The 14200-nt window shown below is 40.8% G+C and overlaps 1 non-coding gene across 1 annotated transcript; it reads right to left on the bottom strand.

The window, feature by feature from the left end:
* Positions 1-9776: 9776 nt before the first annotated feature.
* On the bottom strand, positions 9777-9885 carry LOC120104879. The gene has a single exon (XR_005507235.1). It is a non-coding gene; the product is annotated as a small nucleolar RNA R71 (small nucleolar RNA).
* Between the last annotated feature and the right edge of the window lie 4315 nt (positions 9886-14200).

Here is a 14200-nt window from a genome sequence, read left to right as displayed (position 1 = left end):
CTTTTCATTTCTGGCGTTGGACTAACCAAGATCATGTCCCAGTCCAAGACTGCACAAATCCCACGCATAAGCTCGTGGCAGCTATCCCACGCGTAAGCCCGTGGAGGCTATCCCACGCGTAAGCCCGTGGAGGCTATCCCACGCATCAGCTCGTGGCCGCTATCCTACGCATAAGCTCGTAGAGGCTATCTCATGACAAGGTTAGTCCAACCCATATTACATGTCTAGTTTTACATGTTCAATCACATTCCCATAACATCACATATTTTCATAAATTTTCAAAATATATGTTATTTCTTCCCAAATGAATTTATCTCAATATTTTCATTATAAACAACATGCACGCCTCATAGGTGCCGCATCAACTCATAAACAATAACAACATAATAATGAAAATATGTTGATAAAAATTCGTCTCATATGTATCACATCAACTCACAAGCAATAACATCAAAACCGTAAATAAATCCAACGATAAATCAATATATGCATAGAAGTGCTCAGATGTAGGGATTCTTACCGAAATTGTAGACTGACTCAAACACAGTCCGAATCACAACCTACGCGCTGGGGTGCTGAGTCCCCTGATCAAAACCTCCTGGCTCTACCGACTCTTTCTCTACAACATCAATTACAAATCACAACTAAATCATTTAATATTTAAATATTCCAAACCATAATTGATATTTACTATGGGGTCCATAACCAGATCCCCAAACATCTCAATCTCTCCAAGTCTAGGGTAGTCGGGGTGGCCCGACTCCCACCCTTGTACCACCGGCCCATGTCGTCGCCAGCCGTGGCCGCTGCCACGCCAGCGACGATGGCCGGTCCCGATGAAAAGACCAAAAGAAGGGTGGATGATAGAGAAGGGTTCTTTCTCCACCTCTTTGGTCCAAGGGCAACAGCCAGGGTGGCTGTGCCCTCACCTTCCCCACCCTCGGCCACCATTGGCCGAACCATCGCCGGCCGCCCCTGCTGCAGTCACCGGCGATGGTGGCCGGCCAAGAGAAAGAGAGAAGAAGAAGTCTCTTCCTCTTCTTCTTCTTTTCCTTCTCCTCTTATTATTATTATTATTATTATATTCTTATTTTCCCTCCTCCTTTTTCTTCTTCTTCTTCTTCTCCTTCTTCTTTCCAACCGACACAGACCCCTCCCCCTTCCTCCATTTCTTCCACGGAAAGGCCACCGTGATGGTGGCTCGGCCCCCAACCGACGACACCCAGCCGCCGTCGCCGCCGCCGGTGGCCAACCGACGAGGGGAAGAGGAGGAGAGGATGGGATCCCGAGGAAGAAGACCTCGGATCCACCCTCCCTCATCACATACATAGCCTAGAAAACCCTCTCCGACCCTCACATAGACCCGACCGACCCCCAATACCATGGATCCCGGCCCATCCCGGCGGCTGGCGGCGGCCAAAAATCAGAAAGAAGAGGCCGAAACAGGGGTACCCTGTTTCGGATCCCTCTCTGACGGTTTCGGCGGCCAAAACCCCTCCAACGCCACCCAAAATCCAGAACATGAAGCATAAGGAAGGAGATGTACTTACCTCAGCCCGACGAGGTGCTCCGGTGATGTTTCCGGCGAGGAACCGACGGAAAAACTTGTGAGCAACTAGCGGAGGGTTCTCACACCAAAGGAAAGGAGGAGGGCTTCACCGCGGCCGGCCGGATCTCGGATCTCCGGTGCTCGGTCTCCTCCGGCGAGCCTTCTCCTCCGGCAACCAATCCCTCCGACGCCGCCACCACCGGTCCCCCCCTTCTTCCCCCTCTCTTCCACGATCGTGCCCTAGGCACGATCGTTTTAAGGGGGATGGGCCCGGTCTTTTCGGGCCAGCCCATCCGCCCTCTTTTTTTTTTTTTTTGTTGCTTTTCTGGGGTATTACACAGTGTCATCCGTGGGTGCCGCTCTTCTTCTGAAAAGTGGCATGGGGCTGTCTACCGACCAGGAGTATGCTAGCCAGCTGGGGCATGCAGATTTCTTAGTGCTGTGATCTGTGTTCAGGTATCGGGGAGACCATTGACCATGTTCTATTGCAGTGTCCCAGGGTTAGGGAGATATGGAGCAGGTCTCCTGTTCCGTTACCCCATTCAGTGGAGTTGGCTCATGATCTGATTCACGTGCCGAGAGCTTCTATGCGGAGTCCTAGTTTTGTCGAGGCGGGCATTATGCTGGCGCATTTGGCTTATCATATTTGGTTGGATAGGAATGCTGGCCTATTTGAGGGTAGGAGGTGGTCCTCGGGGATGGTGGTGAATTGAGTTGTGCTACATGTAGGGGAGATCACCGCGGCCACTGCTTGGTTCACTTCTGGGATGGCCAGGGTCATCTGGGGTACTCTTTCTGCTGTTATAGCACCCAGGTTCGCCCTTGTTTCATGGGTACCCCCATCCTTTGGTCATCTCAAGGTGAACTTTGATGGTAGTCGGTCGGTGGATGGTGTCTCTGAAGGTGTGGGATTTGTGATTAGAGACTGTGGGGGCAGACTGATAGCCGCTGGTGGTCGTCGCATATCAGAGCTTACTGTTGTTGGAGCAGAGCTGCGGGTTGCTTGGGAGGGTTTATCCTATGCGAGGAGGGTTCTCGGCGCCGCTCGGGTGCATCTTGAGGGGGACTCTTCTGTGGTGATCGATTGGATCCAGGGGGTGGACAAGTATGGTGACCGTCATCCACTCATCCTTGAGACTAGGAGACTGGCTCAGGAGATGGGTGATTTTCATGCTACATATGTATACCGGAAGATGAACCGAGCAGCTGACTGGGTCGCCTCCTACGTCGTCCGACAATCCAAAGAGCTTCTTTGGACATCAGTAGCTGATAGTCCCACTCCATTGTTTTCTTTACTTTCTTTTGATATGGCTGGATGTACTCAAGTTAGAGTTATATGAACTGCCATTTTCACCAAAAAAAAAAAAAAGGTCAACGAAGCCCAAGACAGTCCCTAAGGAGCTGAAGTTCTACACTCACCCTCTCAGGTCATGGTAAGCCTAAAATTTTTTGACTTAAAGTCAGAGCATTCGGCATAATGATATTGAAATACCTCTTCTTATGGCCAATGGCTGCTTGATAGAAGTTTCAGTTGGATTTTGGTTGTTCAAATATAAAAATAGTTACGACCAGTCCGTTGTGAATATTTAAAAGTTGCGTCTATTCATCAAACAGACACAATTTTTAAAAAGAATGCAACAATTGACGAACAGTTGCAACCTTTTCATATAAATTCTATAAAAAAGAAACAAAAACGAATTTGAAAAAAAAAAACTTCTTCTAATTTTGATCATTTTTTCTTTCCTAGACAAAATCATTCTAATATTCTTAGGAAAACTTTTACTTTTGCTTGGTGCAAGTTACAGAGGCTTGTCATACTGGAAGTGATTTGCAATTAATTCCTACAAGCAATAAGGAGAGGGAGCAATACACTCTAAGAAAAGCGTAATTAGTACGTGTTTCAAGTCTACATTATGTATTTCCAACAATCTTAAGGTGTACTTGCACTGCAATGGAGATTGAAAGTGTACTACACCCGCTAGCAAGACAAACTCAAATTCCTTCTGACTTTCTTGAAGGTCTTTTGCATTCTTGATCCGACCACTGCACCAATTCCAGAACCTTCGGATACAGACACTGACGAGTTGAAGGCTAAAAGAAAGAAGCGAGAAGATGACGAACTCATATGCTGTGGGCACATACTTAATGCTCTGTCAGACTGTCTGTACGATCTTTATCAGACTTATCATTTATGCTAGAGAAATCTGGGAGGCGCTGGAATTCAAATACAAGGCAGAAGAGGAAGGTACAAATAAATTCTTAATTTCTAAATATTACGAATTTAAGATAACTGATGACAAGCCTATATTACCTCAAATGCATGATCTGCAAGTTATTGTTAACAAACTGAGGCCTGTAAAAATCGAAATTCCTGAGACTTTTCAAGTTGGTGCAATAATCGCAAAATTATCATCAACTTGGAAAAGTTATAGGAATAAAATATTTCACAGTTCCGAAGATTTTTCTTTGAAAAAGTTGCAGGAACATCTTGAGAAGGAATCGAAGGAGAGAGAAAAGAATGAAATTTTTTTTTGATGAAAATCCAAAAGCCAATACTGTGAACAAGCCCAATAAAAGCATTCGGAACAAAGGAAGATTTCTTGGTCCTAAAAAAGATCATGAAAAATTCAAGAAACCCCAGAATACCATCAAAAAGAATGGAGGATGCTTTGTCTGCGGTAAATCAGGACATTATGCATGGGAGTGTAGGTTTCGAAAGAAACAAAATGGAGATGTAGCAAAAGCAACAGTGAATTCTGTGGAAGAAATTGATGGGATTATCGCTGCTATGAGCGAAATCAATACTGTCCAAGGTAAAGTTCCTGGCTGGTGGTATGATACTTGTGCCACCACGCATGTATGCTATGATAGATCGTTGTTCAAGACCTATCAAGAAATAAGTGATGATCAAGAGGTTCAAATGGGAAATGAAGGTCGTTCTAAGGTGTTTGGAAAAAGAAATATAGAACTCGTTTTCACTTCTGGAAAGAAGGTTATATTAGCAAATGTACTTCATGTTCCTGAAATGAATAGGAACTTAGCAAGTGAGGTTCTGTTGGGAAAACCTGGAATTAAAACTGTGTATGAATCGGGAAAATTAATTATGTCCCGAAATGGTGATTTTATTGGCAAAGGCTATTTTAGTGAGGGAATGGTCAAACTATGTATTGTTGACAATGACAATAATAATAATATTTCTTCTGCTTATATAATTGACTATGTTTCTTTGTGGCATGGTAGATTAGCACATATAGGAATTAATACTATGAAAAGAATGATTAAATATGGTTTAATTTCTTGTGATGCTGATAAATTTAAAAAATGTGAAATTTGTGTAAAATCAAAGATGGTAAAGAAACCATTTTATAGTATTGCTAGAAAATCAGAACTATTAGAGCTTATACATACTGATATATGTGAATTGAATGGCATGTTAACTAGAGGTGATAATAGATATTTTATTACCTTTATTGATGATTGTTCTAGATTCACGTATGTTTATTTATTAAAACATAAAGATGAAGCTTTTAATTTATTTAAAGCATATAAAGCTGAAGTTGAAAATCAATTAGGAAGAAAGATTAAAGTACTTCAAAGTGATAGGGGTAGAGAATACTTTCCTAATGAATTCATTATTTTTTGTGAGGAACATGGTATTATTCATGAATGTTCTGCACCACGAACACCTGAACAAAATGGTTTAGCTGAACGTAAAAATAGAACATATCTTAAGATGGTAAATGCTATGCTGTTAAATGCAGAATTGCCATTTAATTTATGGGGTGAAACACTTCTTGCTGCATGTCATATACTTAATAGGATGTCTTTAAAGAAAAATAAAATCTCACCATATGAGTTTTGGAAGGGAAGAAAACCCAACATAGGGTATTTTAAAGTGTGGGGGTGTCTTGCATATTGCAAGAATAATGATCCTAAATGGACTAAATTAGGTCCTAGAGGAATTAGATGTGCTTTTGTAGGATATGCTACAAACAGCAAAGCTTATAGGCTCTTAAACTTAGAGTCTAATGTGATTATAGAATCTGTTCATGTTGAGTTCTTTGAGCATTTATTTACTTCTGTAAATAAACCTCAAGCTCCTAGTAATGAGAAATCTCAAATTGAGACTTCTAAGGTTGTAGAACAACCAAGTGAACCTAGAAGTAGCAAAAGAGTCCGAAAAGCAAAAGAATTAGGATCTGATGAGATTAACTCTCAACTTATTTCTTTTAACCTAGTTGACGGATATCAGAAAACAGTCATAAGAATAATTCCTATTGTTCTGCAAGTGGAAGATGATCCTAAAACTTATAAGGAAGCTATGTCTTCAAGAGATCATGCCTTTTGGAAGGATGCAATAAACGATGAAATGGATTCTATTATGTCAAACCACACTTGGGAACTTGTTGATTTACCCCCTGGTTTAAAACCAATTGGTTGTAAATGGGTATTTAAAAAGAAATATCATATTGATGGTACTCTTCATATTTTTAAGGCTAGATTAGTAGCCAAGGGGTTTTGACAAAAGGAAGGAATAGATTATTTTGATACTTATGCACCTGTAGCAAGAATAACTTCAATTAGAATTTTGTTTGCTTTAGCATCAATACATGATTTTTATGTTCATCAAATGGATGTAAAAACAGCATTTTTAAATGGTGATCTTGATGAGGAGTCTACGTGGAACAACTAGAAGGGTTTGTTCTACCTGGAAATGACATAAAGTGTGTAAACTTATTAAGTCATTATATGGTCTAAAGCAAGCACCTAAACAATGGCATGAGAAATTTTGTTGCCCAAGGTGACAACCCAAGAGGGGGGGTGAATTGGGTTTTCTAAAAATTATGTTGATGAGAGCACAAAAGTGCGATCTACACGCAGCTTAAATTAATATTATTTCCAACAAATAATGATAAAAGAGCTGCATTAATTTCATATTTTTTATTTGGCACAGATCAGAGTTTAAATGCGCATTGGGTCTATAAAGATGCATCGCCGCAGGTCAATAGCTGAGCACATAGGGTCAGCCCCATTTGCATACCAGAAGGAGCATCAGCAGACCAAATCCAGTCTAATGGAACAGCAACCAAAGGAGTTAGATTCATTATCCGGGAGGATCCAACGGTCCGTGCAGCTCATAGTAGCATGCCTACCATCCCACACATCCATCTATTCTTCATCATCCCAGCTTTCAGATTAGGCGTGCTACAACTCCCTTCCACTTTTATCCTTCAATTTCCGGATTAGGAATCAACCCCTCAGCATCCCGTCTCCACCGTGTCACGCATCTCCCACATCCAATTTCTCCAAAATCCTCCCAGCATTCGTGTGCAGCCTATCATCCCGCGATCATCTCCCACGCAGCCATCCGCCTCCTCCACTGATTCTTCCATGATCCTAGCTCCCGTATCCAGCGCCCTAGCCCCATCCACGGCGTCCGATCCTCTTCTCCCAAGCATCCGCCTCCTCCACAGCGTTCCACGATCACCTCCGGCATCCGTCAGCAGTCCGCGATCAGCGCCTCCCAGCCGTTCAATCCGCATCTCGGCAACCTCCCAGCAGTCCTCGATCAGCCCCGATCCCGTGAAGCGCCGCAGCAGCCAAGATCACCGCCCAGCCGTCTGCCTCCTCCATCGCGTCCGTTCTAGGCACCGGATCCGGCCGAGATCAGCTCCTCCAACGCTTCAGCCTCACGCGCCCGAGATCCAGCCGTTTGCCTCTAAAGCATTGATCTCCAGCGCATTCCGAAGATCCTTGGAGGGAGAGATTATAAAAGGCTCGGATCGGAGGAAGAACGGGAGCTCTCATCGACGAAAACAGAGGAGCCGGCCCCTTGGTTTCAAACGAAAAAAAAAGAGAGAAAGGGAAACAGGGGATGCCCTGTTTCCGAAAATAAAAAGAAGAAAAAAAAATAGAGAGAGAGAAAAGGGAGGGATGTTGATGTTTGTAATGTCTTGCTAAATCCTTTAGCAAAGGGTGATGGATGAATCCTTGTCATGTTGCTTTCATCAAGTACACTCTGAACTTTAAATCTAATTGTTTTATATCCATTTGTATGTTTTGGGTTCTTGCATATTTATTTATGTGATAGATCTTGCATGGTTTAAATATATTGATGCATGAATTATTTCGATGCTTGATTTGTCGTAGACGTAACCGGTACGATAAATACTTGGATGTTTAATTCATATTTTCAGATTGTATACTTCATGATTAGAACTATTTTATCATATTAATCCTTAATCAAGAATCGCCGAGTTTATTTATTGAAAGTAATATTGTCAAGGAGGATTCCGGATCCCTAGCCATCTCTATATTCTTGAACGTTGTTTAATCACATATTATTCTTTGCTTTTCATTTCTATAAATCAACTAAAAAAAAATTACATCTAAAAGTTACGCTAATAATCCATATTTCGTTCCCTGAGGATTCGACCTCGGACTTCCGAGTATACTACTTGTGCGATTCTCCTGCACTTGGGAGAGCAATTTTATTTTTGCACCAAGTTTTTGGCGCCGTTGCCGGAGAACGACTGAGTTATTAGTATAATTTTAGATTTAATTTTTACCTTAGTAGTTAGTATTTTTCTTTTGAAAAAAAAAAATTGCATCTTTACTACTATTTTTAATTCCCTGCACAGTTTGCATCAAACTCTGATATCATAGAAATTAGCCGTCTGATTTGACTCAAATTTGGTCAGCTAGTGCAAGACACATTATTAAATAATCTGAACGGTCTGATGGATATTCTGAGACTTTTAAGACCATTAGATTAATATAAAACCTTGCTGCTTTTTACTTTGAATTTTCTGCATTTAATTTTTTTTAGAATCAGAATTTTATTGTTATTATATCTCATCAACCCTTGTTGCTAATTGAAAATTGATTAAAAAAAAAAACTTTAAGAAAAGATCAAGGGTGATTATTCAAAACTAAAAAAAAGAAAAGAAAAAAAAAACCTAAAATTTTAAATTTCAAATTTCAAATTTCAGAATTCAAATTTCAGACTTCAACTCATAAAATTTTAAAAAAAATAAATAAATAATTTGCTTGATCACCTATTCAATGAAATTTAATGTCATGTCATAAAATATTAAAAAAAAATATCTTGATTGTTGCATATAGTATAAGGCATCAGAATAAAATATTCTAAGGGCTGAACCCATTTAAAAAGATAAGGTCGGGATTTCATCACTCGTCCTTAGCTCAAAAATCACCCCAGTGCATAAATGTCCCAAGCTTAACTAAAATCAACTAGACGTTGGCCCCTAAGGACATTCGAGCTCAATAGGACGAAGACCACCGAAAGTTGCACCAATTTCGCTCTGTGGCTTAGTTGATGTCTAGGCAAGCTTTGTCCCTATAAGGGAGACAGTTCATCTGTTCGAGGCAAGTGGGTTTTAAGTGGGACCTTTGCGAACGCATCGTGACCCCTCCACTTACCTGGGAGCTTACCTGGTCAACTCGGTTCATTAGACCGGATTGGAGGCTTAGGTGTCCTCTTCAAACCAGTTAGGAGCTGTCTAGAAATTTAAGAAAAACATTAGAAATTGAGGTGTAATGTTTTGTTGCATGTTTGATTGTGAATAAAATTTTTGTTTTAGGATATCGTTTTAGGGTAACTTTAGTTGGTACTTATATTTATTTTTTATTTTCTTTTATTTTTTTAAAAAAAGAAAAAGAAAAAAAAAGAGGAAAATATTTTGCATGCTAAAGTGGAATAGGGACGACACTGGTCGATTAAGTCGTACAACTTTAGATCATCCTTTAGGACATACCCCTGAAATTCCTTCGCAGTATCTCACACCTTGTGAGATGGCTGATTTAAATGAAGATGCGGGGAGTCACCACAATCGAGAACGAGAACCCCATGTTATGACTCTAAGACAATACCTACAACCGGCTAGGACTAGTCAGCCTTCATGCATAATTTTTCCTGATAATGTAGGACATTTTGACATCAAACCCGGGGTAATCCAATTGCTGCCCAAGTTCCACGGGTTAGAGTCCGAGAGTCCGTATCTTCATTTAAAGGATTTTGAAGAACTGAGCATTACATTTAGAGTGCCAAATGTCACCGAGGATGTCCTCAAGTTGACATTGTTTCCTTTCTCTCTAAAGGATAAGGCCAAAACATGGCTAAACTCTTTGCGACCTAGATCAATAAGAAATTGGCAAGATATGCAGAGAGAATTTTTAAAGAAGTTCTTCCCCACACAAAGGACTAACTTTTTGAAAAGACATATCAGCAATTTCCAACAAAAAGATAATGAAACATTTTATGAATGTTGGGAAAGATTTAAAGACCTTCTTCTCTCATGCCCTCATCACGGATTCGAAACTTGGAGAACCATTAGCTTCTTTTATGAAGGTTTATCTCCACAGTTGAAACAATTTGTAGAGACCATGTGCAATGGTAGATTTTTAGAAAAACAACCTGATGAGGCATGGGAGTATTTGGATTCCCTTGCTGAGACTACCCAACTTTGGGATAACGGGGATAGAAACAATAAGTCTTTGCCTAAGCCTACTAGCTCTGTACAGGGAGGCCTTTACAACCTTAGAACTGAGGATGATCTTCATGCTAAAATGGCAGCCCTCACTAGGAAGGTAGAAGAAATTGAGCTTAGGAAGGTTGAACCTGTCAAGACTATAGAGCTTAGAAACGAGTGTTGTGGTATCTGCGACATGTCGGGTCATACTACTACTGATTGTCCCACCATACCGGCATTCAAAGAAGTCTTGCACGATCAAGCAAATGCTATGAACTCCTACCAAAAGCCTTATAACGATCCATACTCGAATACCTATAACCCTGGTTGGAAGAATCATCCAAACTTTAGGTGGAGAAACGATCATCCTCAACAGTCACACCATTCAGCTCCTCCACCTGCACATCCTACTTATGCACCATCACCTTCTCAAAAGCCAAATATCGAGGATACCTTGCAATCCATACAAACTTTTCTACAAGGTCAAGCTAATATCAATGCTCAAAATACTCGAAATTTTGAAGACATAAGGAACCAATTGTCAATATTGACTACCGTCCTAAGTACCCAAGAGAAGGGTAAGCTTCCAGCTCAACCCCAACCTAACCCACAAGTGCACGGTAGTAATAATACGGCTCCCTCTAGTTCGCATACAGAACATGCAAAAAGCATTATGACTTTGCGTAATGGGAAAGTCATTGATCAAACCGTCCCATTGAGACCGCAAGTCACTTCCTATTCTGATGCTCCCAAAGTCGATGAAAGGGACAAAGAAGAAGTTGAGGTCCCAACTTCTACCGAGAAAGTTGAATGTCCTTTTCCTCCACCTTTTCCACAACGGTTAAAGCCGTTGCAAAAGCTCGAACCTAATTCTGAAATTCTTGAGCTTTTTAAACAAGTAAAGATCAACATACCTCTTCTTGATGCAATCAAACAAGTACCCTCATATGCCAAATTTTTGAAGGACTTGTGTACTGTTAAGCGCCGATTAAATGTTAAGAAGAAGGCATTTTTAACTGAAAATGTGAGTGCTATTTTGCAGCACAACATTCTTCCTAAATATAAAGATCCAGGTTGCCCAACCATCTCATGCATCATAGGTGACTTTAGGATAGAGCGAGCATTGTTAGATTTAGGGGCAAGTGTGAATTTGTTGCCATATTCTGTATATGAGCAACTTGGTTTAGGTGAGTTGAAGCCAACCTCCGTCACTTTGCAATTAGCTGACAGGTCAGTTAAAATTCCAAAGAGGATTATCGAGGATGTATTAGTCCAAGTAGACAAGTTCTACTTTCCTGTCGATTTTATTGTATTGGACACACATCCGGCTTCGAACTCACAGTCTCAGATTCCGGTCATTTTAGGACGTCCGTTCCTTGCAACTTCTAATGCATTGATTAATTGTAGGAATGGCGTCATGAAGCTTTCTTTCGGTAATATGACCTTAGAACTGAACATTTTTAATGTGTGCAAACAACCCAATGATTCCGAAGAGAGTAAGGAGGTTGATTGGGTTGAAACCATCGCAGAAGATTATTTGTTAGCTAAAGCAATTAACGACCCATTCAATGATAGCTTAATTGATTGGTGTCTTAATGGAACCAATGATGATGATTTGTCAGTCACACCTATTGTGGATAATCTGGATATCAAGATGGTCAATGGGTGGAGACCAAAAGAAGGAGAATTTGAGAGATTGTCGCCTCGAGAGGTGAAAATAGAACCATCCCATGAGCAAGCACCCAAGCTCGAATTGAAACCCTTACCAAAGGAACTTAAGTATGCTTTTCTTGGACCCGAAGATACTTTTCCTGTAATCATCTCGTCTGGACTTGATCATAACCAAGAAGAAAAATTAATTGATGTTTTAAAGAATCATAAAGGAGCCTTAGGATGGTCTATTGCCGATTTAAAGGGAATTAGCCCCTTAATTTGCACGCACCGGATATATTTAGAGGACAATGCCAAAACCACAAGGCAAATGCAACGAAGGTTAAATCTTACAATGAGAGATGTGGTTAAGGCAGAAGTCCTCAAGTTGCTTGACGTGGGTATTATTTACCCAATTTCCGACAGCAAGTGGGTAAGCCCTACTCAAGTTGTTCCTAAGAAATCGGGTTTGACGGTAGTAGAAAATGAATAAGGTGAACTAGTTCCAACTCGTGTCCCGACAAGTTGGCGCATGTGTGTTGACTACCGAAAGCTGAATTTGGTCACACGAAAGGATCACTTTCCTCTACCCTTCCTAGACCAAGTATTGGAGAGGGTTGCAGGGCATGATTTCTATTGTTTTCTCGATGGCTATTCGGGATATTATCAAATTGAAATTTCACCGGAAGATCAAGAGAAGACTACCTTCACTTGTCCTTTTGGCACATTTGCTTTCCGACGAATGCCATTCGGGTTGTGTAATGCACCTGCAACGTTCCAAAGATGCATGCTCAGCATCTTTGAAGACATGAACGAAAATTTTTTGGAAGTGTTCATGGACGACTTCTCCGTTTTTGGCGACACATTTGATGATTGCCTGTCACATTTACAAGCTGTCTTAGCTCGATGTATGGAAAAGAATTTGATACTGAATTGGGAGAAATGCCACTTCATGGTGCCAAAAGGAATTGTCTTAGGATATATTGTTTCATCGAAGGGCATGGAAGTAGATAGAGCTAAGACTGATTTAATTGCTAAGCTACCTGCACCCAAGACGGTTAGAGATGTTAGATCATTTTTGGGTCATGCCGGATTCTATAGGAGGTTCATCAAGGACTTTAGTGTCATATCTCGACCATTATGTAATCTCCTATCCCTTGATACACCGTTCAATTGGACTGAAACTTGCCAAGATGCATTCGAGAAGTTAAAGTCTATGCTTAGCACTGCACCCATCGTTCGACCACCCGATTGGTCATTACCTTTTGAGATTATGTGCGACGCTAACGACTATGCAATAGGAGCTGTCTTAGGACAACGCAAGGATAATAAGCCATATGTCATTTACTATGCAAGCAAAACCTTAAACGATGCTCAAATGAATTACACTACCACCGAGAAGGAATTGCTTGCAGTAGTATTTGCCTTAGATAAATTTCGCTCTTATATCCTTGGTGCTCCTATTGTTATCTTCACGGACCATGCGACACTAAAATATTTGTTGGATAAGAAAGAGGCCAAACCACGCTTAATACGATGGATACTTCTACTCCTTTTTCATGATTCAGTGCCACAATTTTCCATCAAGGACTCATTCCCTGAAGAGCAGTTGTTTGCACTTTCTAGTATACCATGGTATGCAGATATTGTAAATTTTCTTGTTACAAGCCGGATGCCGGAACATTGGGGGTCGACAGATAGAAAAATTTTCTTGCGCGAAGTAAAGAATTATTACTATGACGAACCCTATTTATTTAAATATTGCAATGATCAAATCTTTAGACGATGCATACCGGATCATGATATACAAAGCGTACTCTCTTTCTGCCACACTGATGCTTGCGGTGGACACTTTGCCTCTAAGAAAACTGTTGCAAAAGTTTTGCAATGTGGTTTCTATTGGCCCACTATGTTCAAAGATGCCCACGAGTTCTGCAAGACATGTGATCCATGTCAACGTATTGGAAGTCTAACTCGTAGGCAAATGATGCCTCTTCAACCCATTACTATTATCGAAATTTTCGATTGTTGGGGTATCGATTTTATGGGCCCATTCCCACCGTCTTTTGGATATGAGTACATTTTAGTCGGTGTCGAATATGTGTCCAAATGGGTAGAAGCTGTTGCTTGTAAGACCAATGATCACAAACCCATCCTGAAGTTTTTAAAAGAAAATATTTTTTCACGATTTGGGATGCCTAAGGTCATAATTAGTGATGGTGGAAAACACTTTTGTAATAAGCCTTTTGAGACATTATTAAAAAAGTATGGTGTCACCCACAAAGTTGCTACCCCATATCACCCGCAAACTAGTGGCCAAGTAGAATTAGCCAATAGGGAGATCAAGCGTATTTTAGAGAAAACGGTGAACCCATCACGAAAAGATTGGTCCTTGAAACTATCAGATGCATTATGGGCCTATCGTACTGCATACAAAATCATTCTTGGCATGTCTCCCTACCGTCTAGTCTATGAAAAAGCGTGTCATCTGCCTGTAGAAATGGAACAT

Source organism: Phoenix dactylifera, unplaced genomic scaffold (assembly GCF_009389715.1).
Source record: "Phoenix dactylifera cultivar Barhee BC4 unplaced genomic scaffold, palm_55x_up_171113_PBpolish2nd_filt_p 000138F, whole genome shotgun sequence".
Lineage (NCBI taxonomy): Eukaryota > Viridiplantae > Streptophyta > Magnoliopsida > Arecales > Arecaceae > Phoenix > Phoenix dactylifera.
The sequence above is the reverse complement of the archived record's forward strand: the minus strand, read 5'-3'. Positions and strand labels throughout refer to the sequence as shown.